A 15,877-nucleotide genomic window follows, 5' to 3' on the forward strand; every position below is an offset into this window, starting at 1 on the left:
ATATACATTTCAAACCCGTCTCTGCACACCATCTCCCCAACTTGAAGCAACACATAAAGGGGCATTAGGGTTGTGTACCCGAGAAGTCTTCTTGAGAAAGGATAACTGGGTAGCACAGTGGATTACACCCAGACTCCCTGAGTTCTATCGCCGGGTTAAGTCATCTCACCTCTTGGAACCACTGTAAGGATTAAACAGTCACTGAGTATAGAACACTTAGAATCAGGAAACATGAAGATATTTGCGTGAGCAAAGGTCTTTCTGATGCTTTTCAGTGAATTGCCTTATGCTGGGACTTCCTTTCGTAAAAGGTGATGCTGTCGATTCACCGAAGTAGGAGGATGTTTTCCTTTCTGTTTTAAGACACACAGGATTTTCCCTGAGACCTAGAGACTGTGCTGGTCTTAGAATCATTGGAGGAAAGTGATTATTCGGGTGTTTCTGCCCTCTCTCCTACCTCAAAATCCTGCTAGTCAATTAAAGTCCCAGCATTGGCAACAGTAAATATTTTAATGCATTATGAGGCAGAGTGCTTGTAGTACAGATATACTGAGAATCGTATGTCTGTGTCAAAGTTATCCCGGGGAAACTGCGACCAGAACTCGAGCCTGAAATCAGGAGGCCCTTCCTGGAGACTGGATAGTAGATGCTGATGTCGAGACACTGAAAGCTCTGTGTATGTGTTCTTGTGGTTTTGACCTTGAAACTTTAATCAGGACTTATAACTGGAGCAAGCCTGGTGTGTGACTTAACTCCCAAGTGCTGCAACAGTTACTGGCTTGCCCCAGCAGACTCTGCTTCTGTGAAGGCTGCACCAAGCGACCTCTTTTGTAGCCATTTTGCCACTTGGCAGCCACTTTCAGAAATTCATATTGGAGATTGCCTGCCAGGATCTGGCCCTGTACCAGGTTCTCAGGACCCTAACATGTCAGAGTCCCTCTGCAGAGACAGAGGCAATGAAATAATAGAGAACACGAAGATTTCCAAAGCCCAATAGCAAAAGGGAAAAGAAGTCTATTTCTCCTTTCCAGAAACTTTTGGAATCTCCCCAGTTTGCCATTGCAGTCTCTCCAGGGGAGCTGGCTTCCCCCTGGTGAGGAAATCGGGCTTTTAAATGGATCCTTCCCGATGGTCTTCTTTATGGAGATATTCAGACTGGCAAAAATCCAAGAGAGGGCTGCTGGTGTGTGTTCACATTTTCACACTGTAGTTTCTTAATAACGTACCATGATCCTCTCCCATCTCAGAGAGCGTACCACGTGCAGAAGGCTCTTCAAAGCTGCCAGTGCCGGGTCCCAGGCTGACTGTCGGGATGGTCGCCATTAAACAGGGCCACAAGGCAAACGACCTTGAGAATGTGTGAGGTGCTCTATAAGATTTAGGGCCTCGCCCACAAGAGCTTCACCCAGGCGGGCACCAGGGGTGAAATTTTCATCGCCCAGATGGACTTTGACACTTTTCAGAGTTAACGATGACTGAACAAGTTGAAAGTGAAAGGCAAACCCTCGCGGACGGGGGAGGCTGGCCGTTTGATCATCCCGCGGAGAAGTGAACTTGTTGTTTAACCACCAGCAATAAAACGTGGTCTTTGGTTTCTCAGCTGGAGAACAAATGAGAACCAGGTGCAGGCAGACTTTTAAACAAGTGACATTGCTGATTGACTTTTCCCAGTCTTACCAAAGGTCAGCATATTCGTGGAGGCCAGTGTGTCTCAATAATTCATCTAGAGACGAGCATGCATCTTGTTGGTATGCCAGCCCAAGCTGCCTATTTGGGTTAAGGATTAGGAGTATTGTCGCATTCGTTCTCATTTTTATTCTCTTAATTGCTTTAATCATTACTTTGTTTACCACTCGGATCTGCCTTCTCATTAAAGCGAGAAAATTCTATGGCATTTAATTTTAAAATCAATGTGACAGTAGCGGCTCTTGTTGCTGGAGGAAGCAGTTTTAGAAGTCATTTATAAATTTTATTTGTCAGCAACAAGATGCTAACACTAGCTGCAATGACTTCAGCATCTCAGATTTGCACTTTTGGGAAGCCCCTTCGGCCCTGCACTCATCACAGCCCTTCACTGCCCTTCACTCCCCGTCCCTGAGCATCCTCTTTCACCTCCTTCTCTGAACTTTGCACCAGCTATTACTCATTCATCGGCGGTCCAGAGCCCAGGACTGTTGTGTATACACGGGCTGTGATGTGAAATGTTTTCCCCTCAGAGGGTGAGTTTCTGCTCATAATGACCAAACCCATAGCTGGTTTTTATTAAAACCTCCAGCCTGGGCACCCCCCTCCCTCTTAGCCACTGACCATCTGTGTGGCCATCTGTGTGTCTGCTCAGTCCCTCTGCTTCATTGTGGAAGGGGGTAGATGAGGGGCTTTCCGTGGCATCTTTTGGTCTCCATAAAGCTAAATGTCCTTATTATTTTTAAAATAATACATTCTGGAATTAAATAATGTTCAATGGGAGAGCACTTGCTTAGCATGCAGGAGGCTCTGGGTTCCCAACCCAGCGAACAAACCACATTTTCAATGAGCATGCTTAATCTCGCCTTCTTGCCTAACTTGCCTACCTGCCCATATTGCAAATGTTATGTCCTACGTATTTTCCTGCTGCAAAGCAAGCCGGTAAAACAAGTTAGTTTCAGCCCATGAGAGTGACAAAGCAGTCAGATGTGGATGAATTCCTGCTGTGGTCCAGCAAAAGCAGTCTCATGAGTCTGTGTCCAGTCATGCATGGTTTGAAAGAAAGGAAAATGGTCAAACTATAGGAGACATAGAAAAGGGGACAGTTCTAACATGTGCACCCCACACCTTCACAGCCAGCACGGCCCTCAGCAAGCTGTTGTGAGTTTGTTGACAATGAAAATGTGCCCAGAGGCAGTTTATAAGATGAATTACTCCCCACAATAATGGCCCACTAGAATGTAGTGAATAAATACACACTAACTGTAAGAGGACCCACTGGATGGCTTGCCTGGGAGGTTGATGGTCTCCTTCCTGCTCCTCTTTAGTTTTTCTTGGTTCTCTTGATAAGGTGAATTCTGAAACTATTCTTTTTTAGCAAAGAATAAGATGCAGCAAGCTGATCTCTCTCTCTCTCTCTCTCTCTCTCTCTCTCTCTCTCTTCCCTCTCTCTCTCTCTCTCTCTCTCTCTCACACACACACACACACACACACACATCCCTGGACTCCAGCACACTGCTATGACAGTGATTCTGATTGACCACTTTGCCAGGGAAGCCCATTATCAATGTGTATGTGCAAGTAGATTGCTGGCAACATCAGTTCCTAAAGATCTAATATCTGCCACAGATTCTTAGGACATGTGTGTATAATAGCCACCTTTGCCCAGAAGTTAGAGATCAGCTCAGCAATGTGCGCTGGAAAGGAAACAGCAAGGAATGGTGGGGCTGTGGTATAAAGACTGTGTGAGTCTGGTCTTCTTCAATCAGAGGGATGTGATTGTTCACAGGGGGCGTGGTTAGGTTTCCATGTTTCTATTTCCTTTACACAGACCTAGAAAACTGGTAAGAATTATACGAACAGTTTAAAAAGCTGTTCCCTGTGAGTCAAAGATTTAGCTAAACTGAAACTGAGGACTGTTTTCAAACATATCTACATATCAAACATATCAAACATAGCTACCTACAGTAAATGAATATAAAACTAGGGAAATAGGGTTAAGGATATCTTTATCAATTTTCTTATTTGTGACTTTATTTCTTTTAAGACACTGTAGGAATATAGTCTTTAAAGTGTTCTCTGGATTCAGTGTAATCTTCTAGCTACCCAGAATGGAGAAACTACACACAGAACAGAGAAACTACACAGAGAACAGAGAGAAACTACACACAGAACAGAGAAACTACACACAGAACAGAGAAACTACACACAGAACAGAGAGACTACAGACAGAGAAGAGAAACTACACACAGAATAGAGAGACTACACACAGAACAGAGAGACTACAGACAGAGAAGAGAAACTACACACAGAACAGAGAAACTACCCAGGCGGTGGAGGCGCACGCCTTTAATCCCAGCACTCAGGAGGCAGAGGCAGATGGATCTTTGTAAGTTCGAGGCCAGCCTGGTCTACAAGAGCTAGTTCCAGGACAGGCTCCAAAGCCACAGAGAAACCCTGTCTCGAAAAACAAAACAAAACAAAAACAAAAACAAAAAAAAAGGCCAGATAAACTACACCCAAAACAGAGAAACTACACACACAGTGGAGAGAGAACTACACACATAGCACAGAACTACACACACACAGAAAGAGAGAACTAGATACACAGCATATATACACAGCAGAGAAAACTACACAGAGAGAGAGAGAACTACACCCACAGTGGAGAAAGCCTCACATGGAGAGCCACTTTATACATTGCGCTTGCTGTTTATATATTCAGAGTCACTTCTGGGGCTGGAGGATGGCTCAGCAGTTAACAGCAGCCCCCTTCCAAGACACTGGGCTCAATTTTCAGCACTCGTGTGGCAGATCACAACTGTTTATAACTCGAGTTTCTGGTTATCAAACACCTTCTTCTGGCCTCTGTGGGCACTACACACACAGTACACAGACATACATGAAGGCAAAATACTTATACACATAAAATAAAAATAAGTAAATCTTGCAAAAATATTAACTACTTGTGTATGTGTAAAATACTGTATTATTTTTACATTATATGTGAATACATACATTTATTCATATATGTCAGGCCTACAGATAGAAACAATGTTGTTCTCTTACTGTGTTTTGTTTTCATTTTTAATATTCATCCAATTGAAAAGGAGAGAGTGTTGCTTTCGCGTATCTATTAGCAAGCCCTGTGGCAATGAGGTAATTGGGGAATGATGCCATAGGGGGTAAAAACAGATTTGAGGAAATCCCCAGGTGAATTTTGTTGCTTTTGGAGCACCAGCAAACTTGGCTGTCCCTTACAGTCTGTGAGTGCAGCCCAGGGAGTGAGGCTTGTAGCCTACAGTCAGACCATGTGATACTTTTTTATTATGCTGATAACTTCGGTTTTCACTAAAGAGTTTGAAAGTGGGACCCGCACTTTCCATTCCCCATCTTGCCTGCTGCGTATACCACTCAGCCAGTCCACTGGCTTGCATTGCCTGCCTCCTATTTACTGAGATCGGGTGGTTTCTACCTGTAAGGCTGTCGTCTGTGCATGTCTTACTACCGCTATCTGCGTTGAGGGGCTTCTAGATGAGCTAGTGATTTCCTCCCTCTTGTCCCCAGTCAGGCTGGAGAGGCCAGTCTATAACCACAAGGTGAACGGACCTCTAGAAGAGTATCCTTGCATGGGCAGTGGTGAGAGTAGAGTAGCTATTATGCCTTGCCCTTGTTATAACTGTTGCTGGCCACACATCCCCTTGACCTTTGGCAAGGTCATTTAACAGGCCTTCCATCAGACTGCCTGCCTCCATGTGGCCTTGTGGCACCATCCTGACTCTGCCAGCCATTCAGATGGCAGATCTGACAGCCAGAGGCCGCAGCAACCCCGGATCCTACAGTTGATTGGCCTTATGATTTCCTCTTGGTTTGGGTGGCTAATTTGGCAGTTGTTTCGTTACTTAACGCTTAGTTACAAAGAAGCTGTTTTAAGGTATCTATTAAATTCACAGCTTGCTTCATTAAAAATCACTTCATTAAAAAAGCAAGCCAACCAAAGTGTTCACATGGCCATGCCAGATGGAAGTGAGTTAAGAGCTCGGCTCTGTGCTTTCAGCCCTTTCGTTGCTAGTGAAGGATTAATTTGGGGGGAAATCCAATTCCCTGGATAAAATGAGTTACATGAGAGGATTCTTTTATTTTAAATTGTGCTGACACTTGCATTGAACTTGGGTTGAGATATGCCTTGGAATCCACATGCTCATTAAGACCTGGTCCCTCCCCCTTCTTCATCCCATCTGAGAACTTCAGTGGGTATAAGATGCGAAGACAGGAAGCTCCAAGAATTCTTCCCTGTGGCTTTATTTTCCCTTCTCTGCGTCTCAAAAAGCAGAGAGGAGGCAAAGTATGGCACAGCAAACAGGTGTGCATCTGAGGCCCGGATATTAGCAGCATGCCTTCCCAGAACAGCCACTCGGTGGCAGAGAAATGTCTGTGCTCTTCACAAATTCATCCCTATGCCTTCCCACGTGTGCAAGAAAATCCAGCCAGATTTTCTTTAAACACATCCGGACGGAGAGTAAGAGGAAGCCAATACAATGCGACTGGGCTGCCATGGCTGACTCCAATATAAGAACCCATCCCTACAGCAAATGTTGGATGTTAAGGAGTTGAGTCTTTGAAGGCAGATGATTAAATGTTTTCACACGAGAGTCAGGAAGGTGGAGGCAAAGATGTCCCTGAGCTGCTGGCAGGAGAGTTATGTAAAGGGGAGTCCGAGAGAAGAACAGCAAAATGTCACTGAATGATTGCAGCTGGTAGTCATCTTCTCCCTGAATCCTCCGAAATAAGAAGGCACAGTTAACTCTCAGGAATTACCTGTGCAAGGTACAAGACACCTGGTAGAGCCTAGGGGAGACAGAAATCGTAGGGGGCCTGTGCAGATTTCTGAGACAGAGTCACAGAGTGTGCACAGTGCTCCCAGCTGAGGGCTTCTGCAAGCCCCGTGTGCATTGGCAGCTTTAGTCAACTGGCATTTTATTCTGAATAAATGCATAGCTTTACAGAATTTCACTAAGAAATATCGAGAGTAGGGTAGGTGCTGCCTAATGGACAGCTGTTATTGGCCGTCGGCATTGCTAGCATGGATATGGCAACTTCTCATTGCCAAAGTGGAAGAGTGTTCCGTCTGTGATGGGAGCTCAGCCTTCGGTCCCTGCTGTGCCCTGCTGTGCTCAGCTGTACTAAGAGCCTTACTTTCCAGAATACACCTTGATCTACTAGTTTACTTTGAATCTAACTGTATTTTTACCTTAAAGGTGTTCACACCCTAGTTTTTCCCTTCCTGATGACCAGGTAAAGGGAAAATATTGTATGCTATCCTATTTCAATGTTTCCTGTATTTCTACAATAACAAAGACTTTGTCCAACCTTGTAGATGAGCAAGCTGCAACTCAGGTATTAAGAAACTCTCCCAAGATCTTAAGTACTTCTAGCCTAGGAGCTATCAAGGCAGAAGAACAGGCCAGGTCCCTTCTCACTAAAACACACATAATCTCTACATACCTAGCATTTTACTGCAACTGAGACTGCTTGTAACAAAACACCATAAATAAGGTTACTTATAAACAATAGGCATTCACTTCCTACAGTTATGGAATCTGATCAGCCAGGATGATTGGATTCTGGTGGGGACCCTCTTCTCATTGGCTTCTTGCTACATCTTCAAGTGACAGAAGATCTTACTCTCAGTGGTCTCTTCTATGAGGGCACTAATGCCACTTATGAGAGTTCCCATCCTCATGACCTGACCCCCTCCCAAAGGCTCCCTCTCTAATGTCAAAAACCTGGCTGTTCACCTTCTTTCTTCCTTTGCTCGTCGGCATATGCTTGGCACACAGAGAACCCAAGGCTTCCTTACCAATCCCCGGGCTTCCCTTCCACAGAACTAGATATACTTCAGAAAGAGAAGAATGAGATTCCCCAGCATAAGTGAGGCCCTAGGTTCATCCCCTAATACAGGGGATAGAGGCAGGGGGAAGAGGAGGGAGGGAAGGAAAGAAGTGAAAACCATTGTTAATAAAGCCCTGGTTTCCTATGCTACTGTCTGTTAAATCCAGAGCTGCTTGCAAGAGGGAAGGATAGAGATAGATAGATAGATAGATAGATAGATAGATAGATAGATAGATGATAGATAGATAGATAGATAGATAGATGATAGATAGATAGATGATAGATAGATAGATAGATAGATAGATAGATAGATAGATAGATAGATAGATGATAGATAGATAGATAGATAGATAGATAGATAGATAGATAGATAGATAGAGCACAGAAGCTTTTAAGAAAGTGGAACTAATTCAATATGACAATATCATGACAATATCATGGCAATAGCATGGCAAAACAGTCTTTGCTGAGCCTATAGAATGTATGACACCAACCAGGCAGTAGTGGCACACGCCTTTAATCCCAGTACTCAGGAGGCAGAGACAAGCAGATCTCCATGAGTTCGAGGCCAACCTGGTCTACAAAGTGAGTTCCAGAAATCCTCTCTCAAAACCAGCGCCCCCCCCCCAAAAAAAGCAGAAGAATGTATAACACCAAGAGTAAAACTCTAGGGTCAGCTCTGGCTTTGAGTAGCATTGTAACATGTTGGTGTCGGTTGGCTAGCACCTGTGCTGTTCTGTTGGGGCGTTGATGGTGGCAGGTGTTCTGTGGCAGAACAACTTAAGGGAAAAGGGATCTATTCTTGGTTCAGGGTCTACAGTTCATCATGACAGAGAAGGCCTACTAGCAGGGCGAGCTCCTGTCTATGGCAGTGGGAGCATGAGGCTGCCTGCTCACATCAGAGTTAGCAAAGGCGTAGAAAGCACAGGTCCAAACTGGGGTCTGACCAAGACCTACAGGGCCTGTGTCCCCTCTGGGTAATTCATTTCCTCCAGCTGGCCCCCACTTCCCAAAGGTTCCACAATCTCCCCCAACAGTGCTACTAGCCAGGCACAAGTGTTCAAACACGCAAAAGTGTTTCAGTGGATACTGGGAGTGGGGACATTGATACGTGGGGCTTCTGTACTTCTTATTCCATTTTTCTATAAGCCAAAACTGCTATAAAATGTAATTAATTAAAAAAAATAATAACCCCTGGGCCAGCAGCATGGCTCAGTAGGTAAAGACATTTGCCACAAAAGCCCAATAACCTATAGACCTAAGAAAAGGTGGAAGGAGAGAACTGATTCTCCACACATGTGCTGCAGCATACATGCCAACACAGTAATCTATCATACATGTGCTTGTATACACACTAACAAATAACAATTTTTTTAATCTCAAAATGCACAAGATTGAGTACTGGAATAACAGTGGCATTTCTCACCTGTCTCTTGCACTCTGGTCTAATTGAGAAATACACATTAGCTGTGCTGCCCTGTGCAAAGGCAGAAAAACTGTTCTTCATGTCCAAAGGGCTTCCCGCGTCCTTTGCTCTCCCCTCTCACCTTGTCGGTCTTGCTCCGCATCTGAGTCTCCGTCTCACGAATTCATTACATCACCGGTTCCTTTGGAGACAGCTTCCAAAGGAGAAGTGCAATTAGAAAGCCAGGAAAGTCCACAGTGTTGAGAGCATCGCCCCCTCCTTCTGTGCATGGTGCTGGCCGAACAGAGTGAGGTTAAGTGCGTCAAAAACACTCATCGAAATAACTCATTTTGTCAAACTTGGTTTCGCAACCTGTGAAAAACAACACTGAATTTCCCCTGGAATTACTGTGTAATTGCCTCAGTTCCCTGCCTCCCTGTCTCCGCAGATGCAGCTGATTCAGGGAAAGATAAGAAGAGACCGTGCCAGGTCTCTGGGTCTTCAAGCTTTGCCCTTCTCCTCTGTTACCCATCCATCATGCGTACATTTCTATGCTTGCCTTCCCTGCTGCCTGGCTTCCTCTCACGGAAATACAGGAACCCTGCAAGCTTGTCAGGATAATGCATGCTTTGCAGCCCATCATTACTGAGTTAGAGGGACCTAGGTGCACTGAAGGCACGTGAAAAGAAAGCTGTGTTTGCAGAGAAACGTTTTGAAACTCTTTTTTTCCTTCCTTTTTGAATTCTGAAAGATAAGTTGCTTTTGGACTGTGCCACTTGGGAGGATGCATAAGACCCTGTGACGACTGAGGTCAGACTGAGAGAATCAGTGTTGTCCACTCACCGTGTGTCACAGCTTTAGCTTCGGTGGCCGTAGCAACTGGAAGATGGAACAAGTGATGAGGTCCAGAGTTTCGCTGCGATAGTTCACAGGGGATGCTGGCAGTAACCAAATCAGGAGAGGTGTGAGCTGGAATGTAGGGACACTCCAGGCTTCAATCTGAGAAGACTCAGCAAAAATCAGAAATTGGGAGATGAAGGGAAAATCCTCACCACCCTAGAAAATCATGTGGCCCTTCCTAATTAACCACGCCCTCCTAAGGCTTGCTGTTTGCACCAAGGCGGCGTGAGAAAAACCTCAAGAAATAGGGGTGAAATGGTTCCTTTATGGCCCTAAACCCCAGCGGTCACTCATTTGTCCCGGTACAGTCCCAGCTTCTGTAAGACACACCTGTGTTCATCTGAACACACACCCTGTCAGGAGAAGGGTGTCAAGGTAGCAGGACACCCCTGTAAGGCTCGTCATGCAAGATGGTGGGTTTCTTTGCAGAAGGGTGCTCCAGGTGTCTTCAAACAAGGCATTTCCAAGTCTCCGCTTTTTTAAAAAGAGCTTTACACGTTTAACTAGAATTCACATGCCATGAGATCTCACACTTAAAGCATGCCAACTCAATGTAACCATTGCCACGACCAACTGTAGAACATTTTCATTGCCCCCCACCTCCCAAAGAAGTACCACACATGCAATCCTCCTGCAGCCTCCAGGACGAGTCACTTGACCCTTTGCCTTTGGCCTCTTTCACTTGGCACAGTGGTCATGAGATCCAGCCGCGAATTCGTAGGAAAAGGACCTTGAACTTCCTGGGCACCGCTGTGCTCCTCATTGCTGGCCCTTTCTATTCACATTGTCCTCCTGGTTATCTCGCATGGCTGGGGCCTGTGCCACTCTGCTAAGCCCTTAATGCTCTCCCGCTCCTGGGCACAAACACCTTCATGTTAGCAGGGGGAAAACTGGGGCCGGGGTGGCAGTAGTCTGCCCTCTTGAAGTTTGGCTCTCTCCCTACTATGGTAAGATGATGAGACCTTGCTCATATTCCTTCTCATTTTGTCGAATTCATTTGTACATTGATTTTTTTAAATATATTATCTGAGTCCTTGCCATCCTTGGTCAATGAGCGGTTTCCTTAAATTCGTTTATCTAATTTACTTGCTTTCTTATTCTGTGGTCCTATGTCCTACAGAGTTCATTTTTTTAAAAAACCTCACATTTATGCCTTTCTTTGAGCTTTTAATTTTTTAGGGGATGTGTGATGCTCAGGCTTAAGGAGAAAACCAGTTCTAAGGCAACCAAACCCTACTGCCCATCTCCAACTCAGCAAACTCCATAGAATCATACTGGACCAGGGAGTGTCTTAAGAAAATGTGGGGAAATACTCTCAGACCCTGCTTCTTATCCTTTCCCTTGTTTCTGGCGGATCTGAGAATCTGGCAAGTGCTTATGTTCTACCCTTCCCAGCAGCGTTCCCTCACCCAAGGAAGCCCCACTGTGTGTCATGTGTGTCACCATACAGTGATATCACGTACTTGCTGTCTTTGGTGGAGAGTCCACTCTTCAGTTGGGCACACACAGGGCCTCGGCTAGTTACTAATTTGGTTTCCTCTACAGTTGTCTTGGCTTTGTCATAGGGACACCTCTGGGTATATGTCTCAGAAGTACCGAAGCTTGAAATGTGTCTGCCTCCCAGACGAGGAGACGCTTCCCCAGACAGCAGCTACTCAGTCAGTCAGAGTCCTCGATGCTCCCTACATACATCAGTCACTCACCCCTACACGGGAGCTCTCACCCTTATCCCTTAAGAGAATCTCTAGGAGCTGAAAGATGGCTCAATGGTTAAAATCACTTGCTTTTCCTAATAGAGGTCCTGAGTTCAGTTCCCAGTACCTGTGTAGGATGGTTCACAGCAACCTATAACTCTAGGTCCAGGACATCTCATACCAGTTCTGGCCTCTGCAGGCACTCATATATATATATGCATGCATGTGCACACACACACACACACACACACACACACACACACACACACACCAACAATAGTCTTAAAAAAGACTGTCTTCCCTGAAGGTACCTCTGTTTAACAAAGCAGTCTATAGGCACTGGACACCAAAATAAACACCAAATAAAAGAAATGTCACCAAAATAAACAGCACTGCCCCCACTTTCTGACAGAGTGCTACATCTTCACCTGCTATCTTAATCTGCACAGCCAACCCCATGGGAGATACTCAGAAAGTCTTAGGACGCAGTAAGAATAGGTGGTCTGAGTGAGGTAACCCAGACCCATAAAGGCAATTATCACATGGACTCACTCATAGGTGGTTTTTAAACATAAAGCAAAGAAAGCCAACCTACAAACCACAATCCCAGAGAACTTAGACAACAATGCGGACACTAAGAGAGACTTACATAGATCTAATCTACATGGGAAGTAGAAAGTAGAAAAAGACAAGATCTCCTGAGTAAATTGGGAGCAAGGGGACCTTGGGGAAGGGTTGAAGCCAGGAGGGGAGAGGCAGGGAGGGGAGCAGAGAAAAATGTAGAGCTCAATAAATATCAATGAAAAAAGAATGGGTGGTCAGGCAGCAAGTGAGAGACTCTTCAGTCTCTGTGTGAGGTGCTAACGAGGAGCATGTCTGAACACGTGAGCGCATGAGCAGCGCGCATGGTGTAGATGGAGATGTAGAACACAGCCCAAAACCCTCTTGCAGTAGGGACTCCCTTGAAACTGGAGCACACAGTTATCACCAGCATTAGGAGGCACCAGCACTGCTCATTGCCGCAAGAGGAGCACAGAGAGCCTCTTTGTGCTGGGGCGTATCCAATGTCAGCAAGCTCAGCCAGATCCTCCTAAATATCTGTGTCTTTTTGTATTCTGCGCGTGTAGCTAGACAAGCCTACTTTACTATGTTTTATGGAACGAGTCTATGCTAGTGTGTGTGTGTGTGTGTGTGTGTGTTCTGTTCATCTGAATTCTACCCAGAGAAATTCTCTGGTTTGCAAGGTTTGTTTATTTCTTCAGCTAATATTTATCAAGAATAAGTTAAGGATTCTCGGGACTAGGAATTGAGCTGAGGACAGGCCGGGTGTTCCCAGTGTCATGAGAGGGCTTATGTGCCAGGACAGAAGGTTCAGGATGAGAAGGGCACACAAGCAAGATCAATTCTGAAAGTGAGGAATGTAGTAAAGGAATTGAAAAGTGCTCGTGGTCCAGAATGGGTGGAGTGGAGGTGTGTGTGGAGATCTGGGAAGTCCTGTGAAGAAGGAGCTGAAAGCCCGGCCGTGAGAAAGATGCGGGGATAGAGGAGTGCCCAGCAGAGAGGAACGGCCACTCCAAAGGCTCCAAGGCAGAAAGGGAGAAATACGCAGAGCAAGACTGGAGATGCTTACACTTCCTCATGGGCCCTTTGGCTGTCTGCCGGAGCCTTGTAGTTTTAACTGTTTAAGAATAATTACCTCAGAATGGGAAGGAAATACGTTACATTGAAATATTATCAAAATATTTAAAAGGCAGTGATGCAATGAAAGACAAATTTTTCTTCATTAATACATTTTGTGGCAGGTCAAGTAATTATCTTTGAAATAGCAATATTTCAGACTACCTGTGACAGTTGTGATGTGATATGAAATATCTACGGCTTTGGGGGTGACAAGTACTGCTAATGGCACTGAGATTTTCTGCATAACTCAACAGTAGTTAGAATTTGTAAAATTAAAGATGAGATTTTCCCCCATCCAAAACCATGGAACCTGTGAACCTACCATTGACCCCTTGGGTCTGTGTGTATAAATACCAAGATCATGCAAGAATCTTTAGAGAATGTGGCGTTTTAAGCCTGAAAAGTGGTACAGTCTCCCTCTTTATGGAAGCAGGCCTCTAGGATAACAGGAATGGAAGAGTATGAAAGGAGATGCTACATGGCTCAGAAAAGAACAGGAAAAGGTGTGACGGGTCTTTCTTTGAACTGCCAGTTCCTGAATCATGACACAGAGGCTTCTTATTAAGTGTGAAAGCTTGGCCTTAGCTGAGGTTTGTTCCCAGCTACTCTTAACACTTAACCCGTTTATATTAATCACATTCTGCCATGTGACTCATTACCTAGCCTCAGGTACAGTACATCCAACTTCCTCTGCATCTGGCTGATCAATTCCGCTTCTCAGGTTCTTCCCCCAAGTTCCTCTCTCTCCCTGGAAGTTCTGCCTACCCTCTCCTGCCTAGCTATTGGCCATTCAGCTCTTTATGAAACCAATCAGAAGGTGCCTTAGGAAGGACAAACACATCTTCACACAATGTGATCATATCTACAACAAAAAGGGAACTTGGAAAATGTAACAAATGGCATTAAAAACCAGGTGTAGGGGCCCCTGCCATCAATCTCAGCACTCAGGAGGCTAAGGCCAACCAATCCTGAGGTTTGAGGCCAGGCTGCATTAGCAAAGAGTCCATCCTGGGTCCGGGAGGAAGTAATAGCACTAAAGAAACATGAACTCATCCAGGTGATAGGAATAGCCGATAGACTGGATATGGGCTGGGAGGAGAGGAGGAAATGGAAGGTGGTACTAGGGCCGTTTACCCTGGTGCTGCAGCATGCTGGTGTGCCCCATCGGAGAGACACATGGGTTCGCTGGGGTGGTGGATGGGGAGTTTGTTGTTTCATCGTCTGCCCTGTGAGATTTGAATGGCTTCTTCCACACGTGGAGAGGTATAGAGTAAGCTACCACACACAAGCCCAGAGCTCGTAGAGGGGAGCCTGAAGCACAATGTGTGTGCTCTTCAGTGGAGTCTGCTGTTTTCACATCAGGTGGAAACCTGCAAGTTCTTGTCATCTCTGTGACAAGGCGGGGAGGCCCTTCATCTCCCCATGAAGGAGCTGCACCTTCTATCCCTACTCAGGAAGACTCCCACCTTTACTCCCTCAGAGGTGAAAGAACTTGATAAAGGACACAGTGTCGGAGAAACCTACCTGGAACAAATAGACTGTGTCCCACCCCCTCTGCCCAGCTTGCGTTTTATCCCTGTCTAGTGCCTCCTCAATGCTATCCACGTGGGAAAGAATAAAAGCTGAGGATTAAGATTTCAGATAGAGCAATGCAAAGGGAAAGAAGTGCTAAGACCATGGAGGCTGGAGGCCTCAAGTGCTGGCTCCTCATCCATCTGACCTTGAGTAGGCAACTTGACCTCCTGAGCCCCAACAGTAGGTCCAGAATAGGAGTAATGACACTAGCCAGCATTATTACATTCAGGAAACCTATGGGCATGGGAGAAACGCTCGACGCATTATTTCTGGTTAAACTAGAGTTGCTTCATTTTTAAATGGGTACTTGGTATTGTGGACTTCTCAATTATTTCAAGGCAGTTTCTGAGAGAGAGACAGAGACAGAGACAGAGAGAGACAGAGAGAGAGAGAGATAATCAAATGAATACAAAGGACCTTGAATAATTTTGCTGGGTTTCTCATGCTATTTCATGACCTGTGGTCATTTTCATTTTAGACAAAAGCTTGAATAGAAACTAAGTGTTTTTCATCTTACAACAACAACAAGTAGCTATTTGTCTCAGAAATCAAGTGAGATTTTCCGTAGATGGTTGTCTTTAGTCTAGAAGACTAAAAGCAATGAACTTGATGACTTGGTGTTTGCACAAAGCAAAATATAGTCGATTTAATCAGTCTAATTAGTGCTAAAGGATCATCCCCGGTCAGGATGCCCACAGCTTATTTGCTGGTTCATGTTCATTAAGTGTCTAACATGTCCCAGCTCAAGCCTTGTGTGAATAAATAAGAACAAGGTCCCTGGGGCCAGAGACATGGCGCAGTGGTTCAGAACATATCCTGCTCTTGCAGAGGACCCAGGGTTCAGTTCCCAGCACCCACATGGTGGCCCACAACCATCCATTATTCCAGTTCCAGGGGATCCACCCTCTGGCTCTTTGGGCACCAGGTACACACATGATGTGTATACATATATGCAAACAAAAACTCACACACACAAACTAAAAATGAGCAATTTTGTTTTGTTTCATTGTTTTTGTTTGTTTGTTCACAACATTGCTTCTCTGTGTCG

The 15,877-nt window shown here is 45.2% G+C and overlaps 1 protein-coding gene across 2 annotated transcripts in view; it reads left to right on the top strand.

Annotated features, from left to right (window-relative positions):
* Positions 1-15,877, top strand: part of Marchf3 (membrane associated ring-CH-type finger 3) — a 147,218-nt gene that overhangs the window by 114,086 nt on the left and 17,255 nt on the right. The window lies entirely within an intron of this gene.

The sequence above is a fragment of the Myodes glareolus genome, chromosome 13, assembly GCF_982192425.1.
Source record: "Myodes glareolus chromosome 13, mMyoGla1.1, whole genome shotgun sequence".
NCBI classification, from domain to species: domain Eukaryota; kingdom Metazoa; phylum Chordata; class Mammalia; order Rodentia; family Cricetidae; genus Myodes; species Myodes glareolus.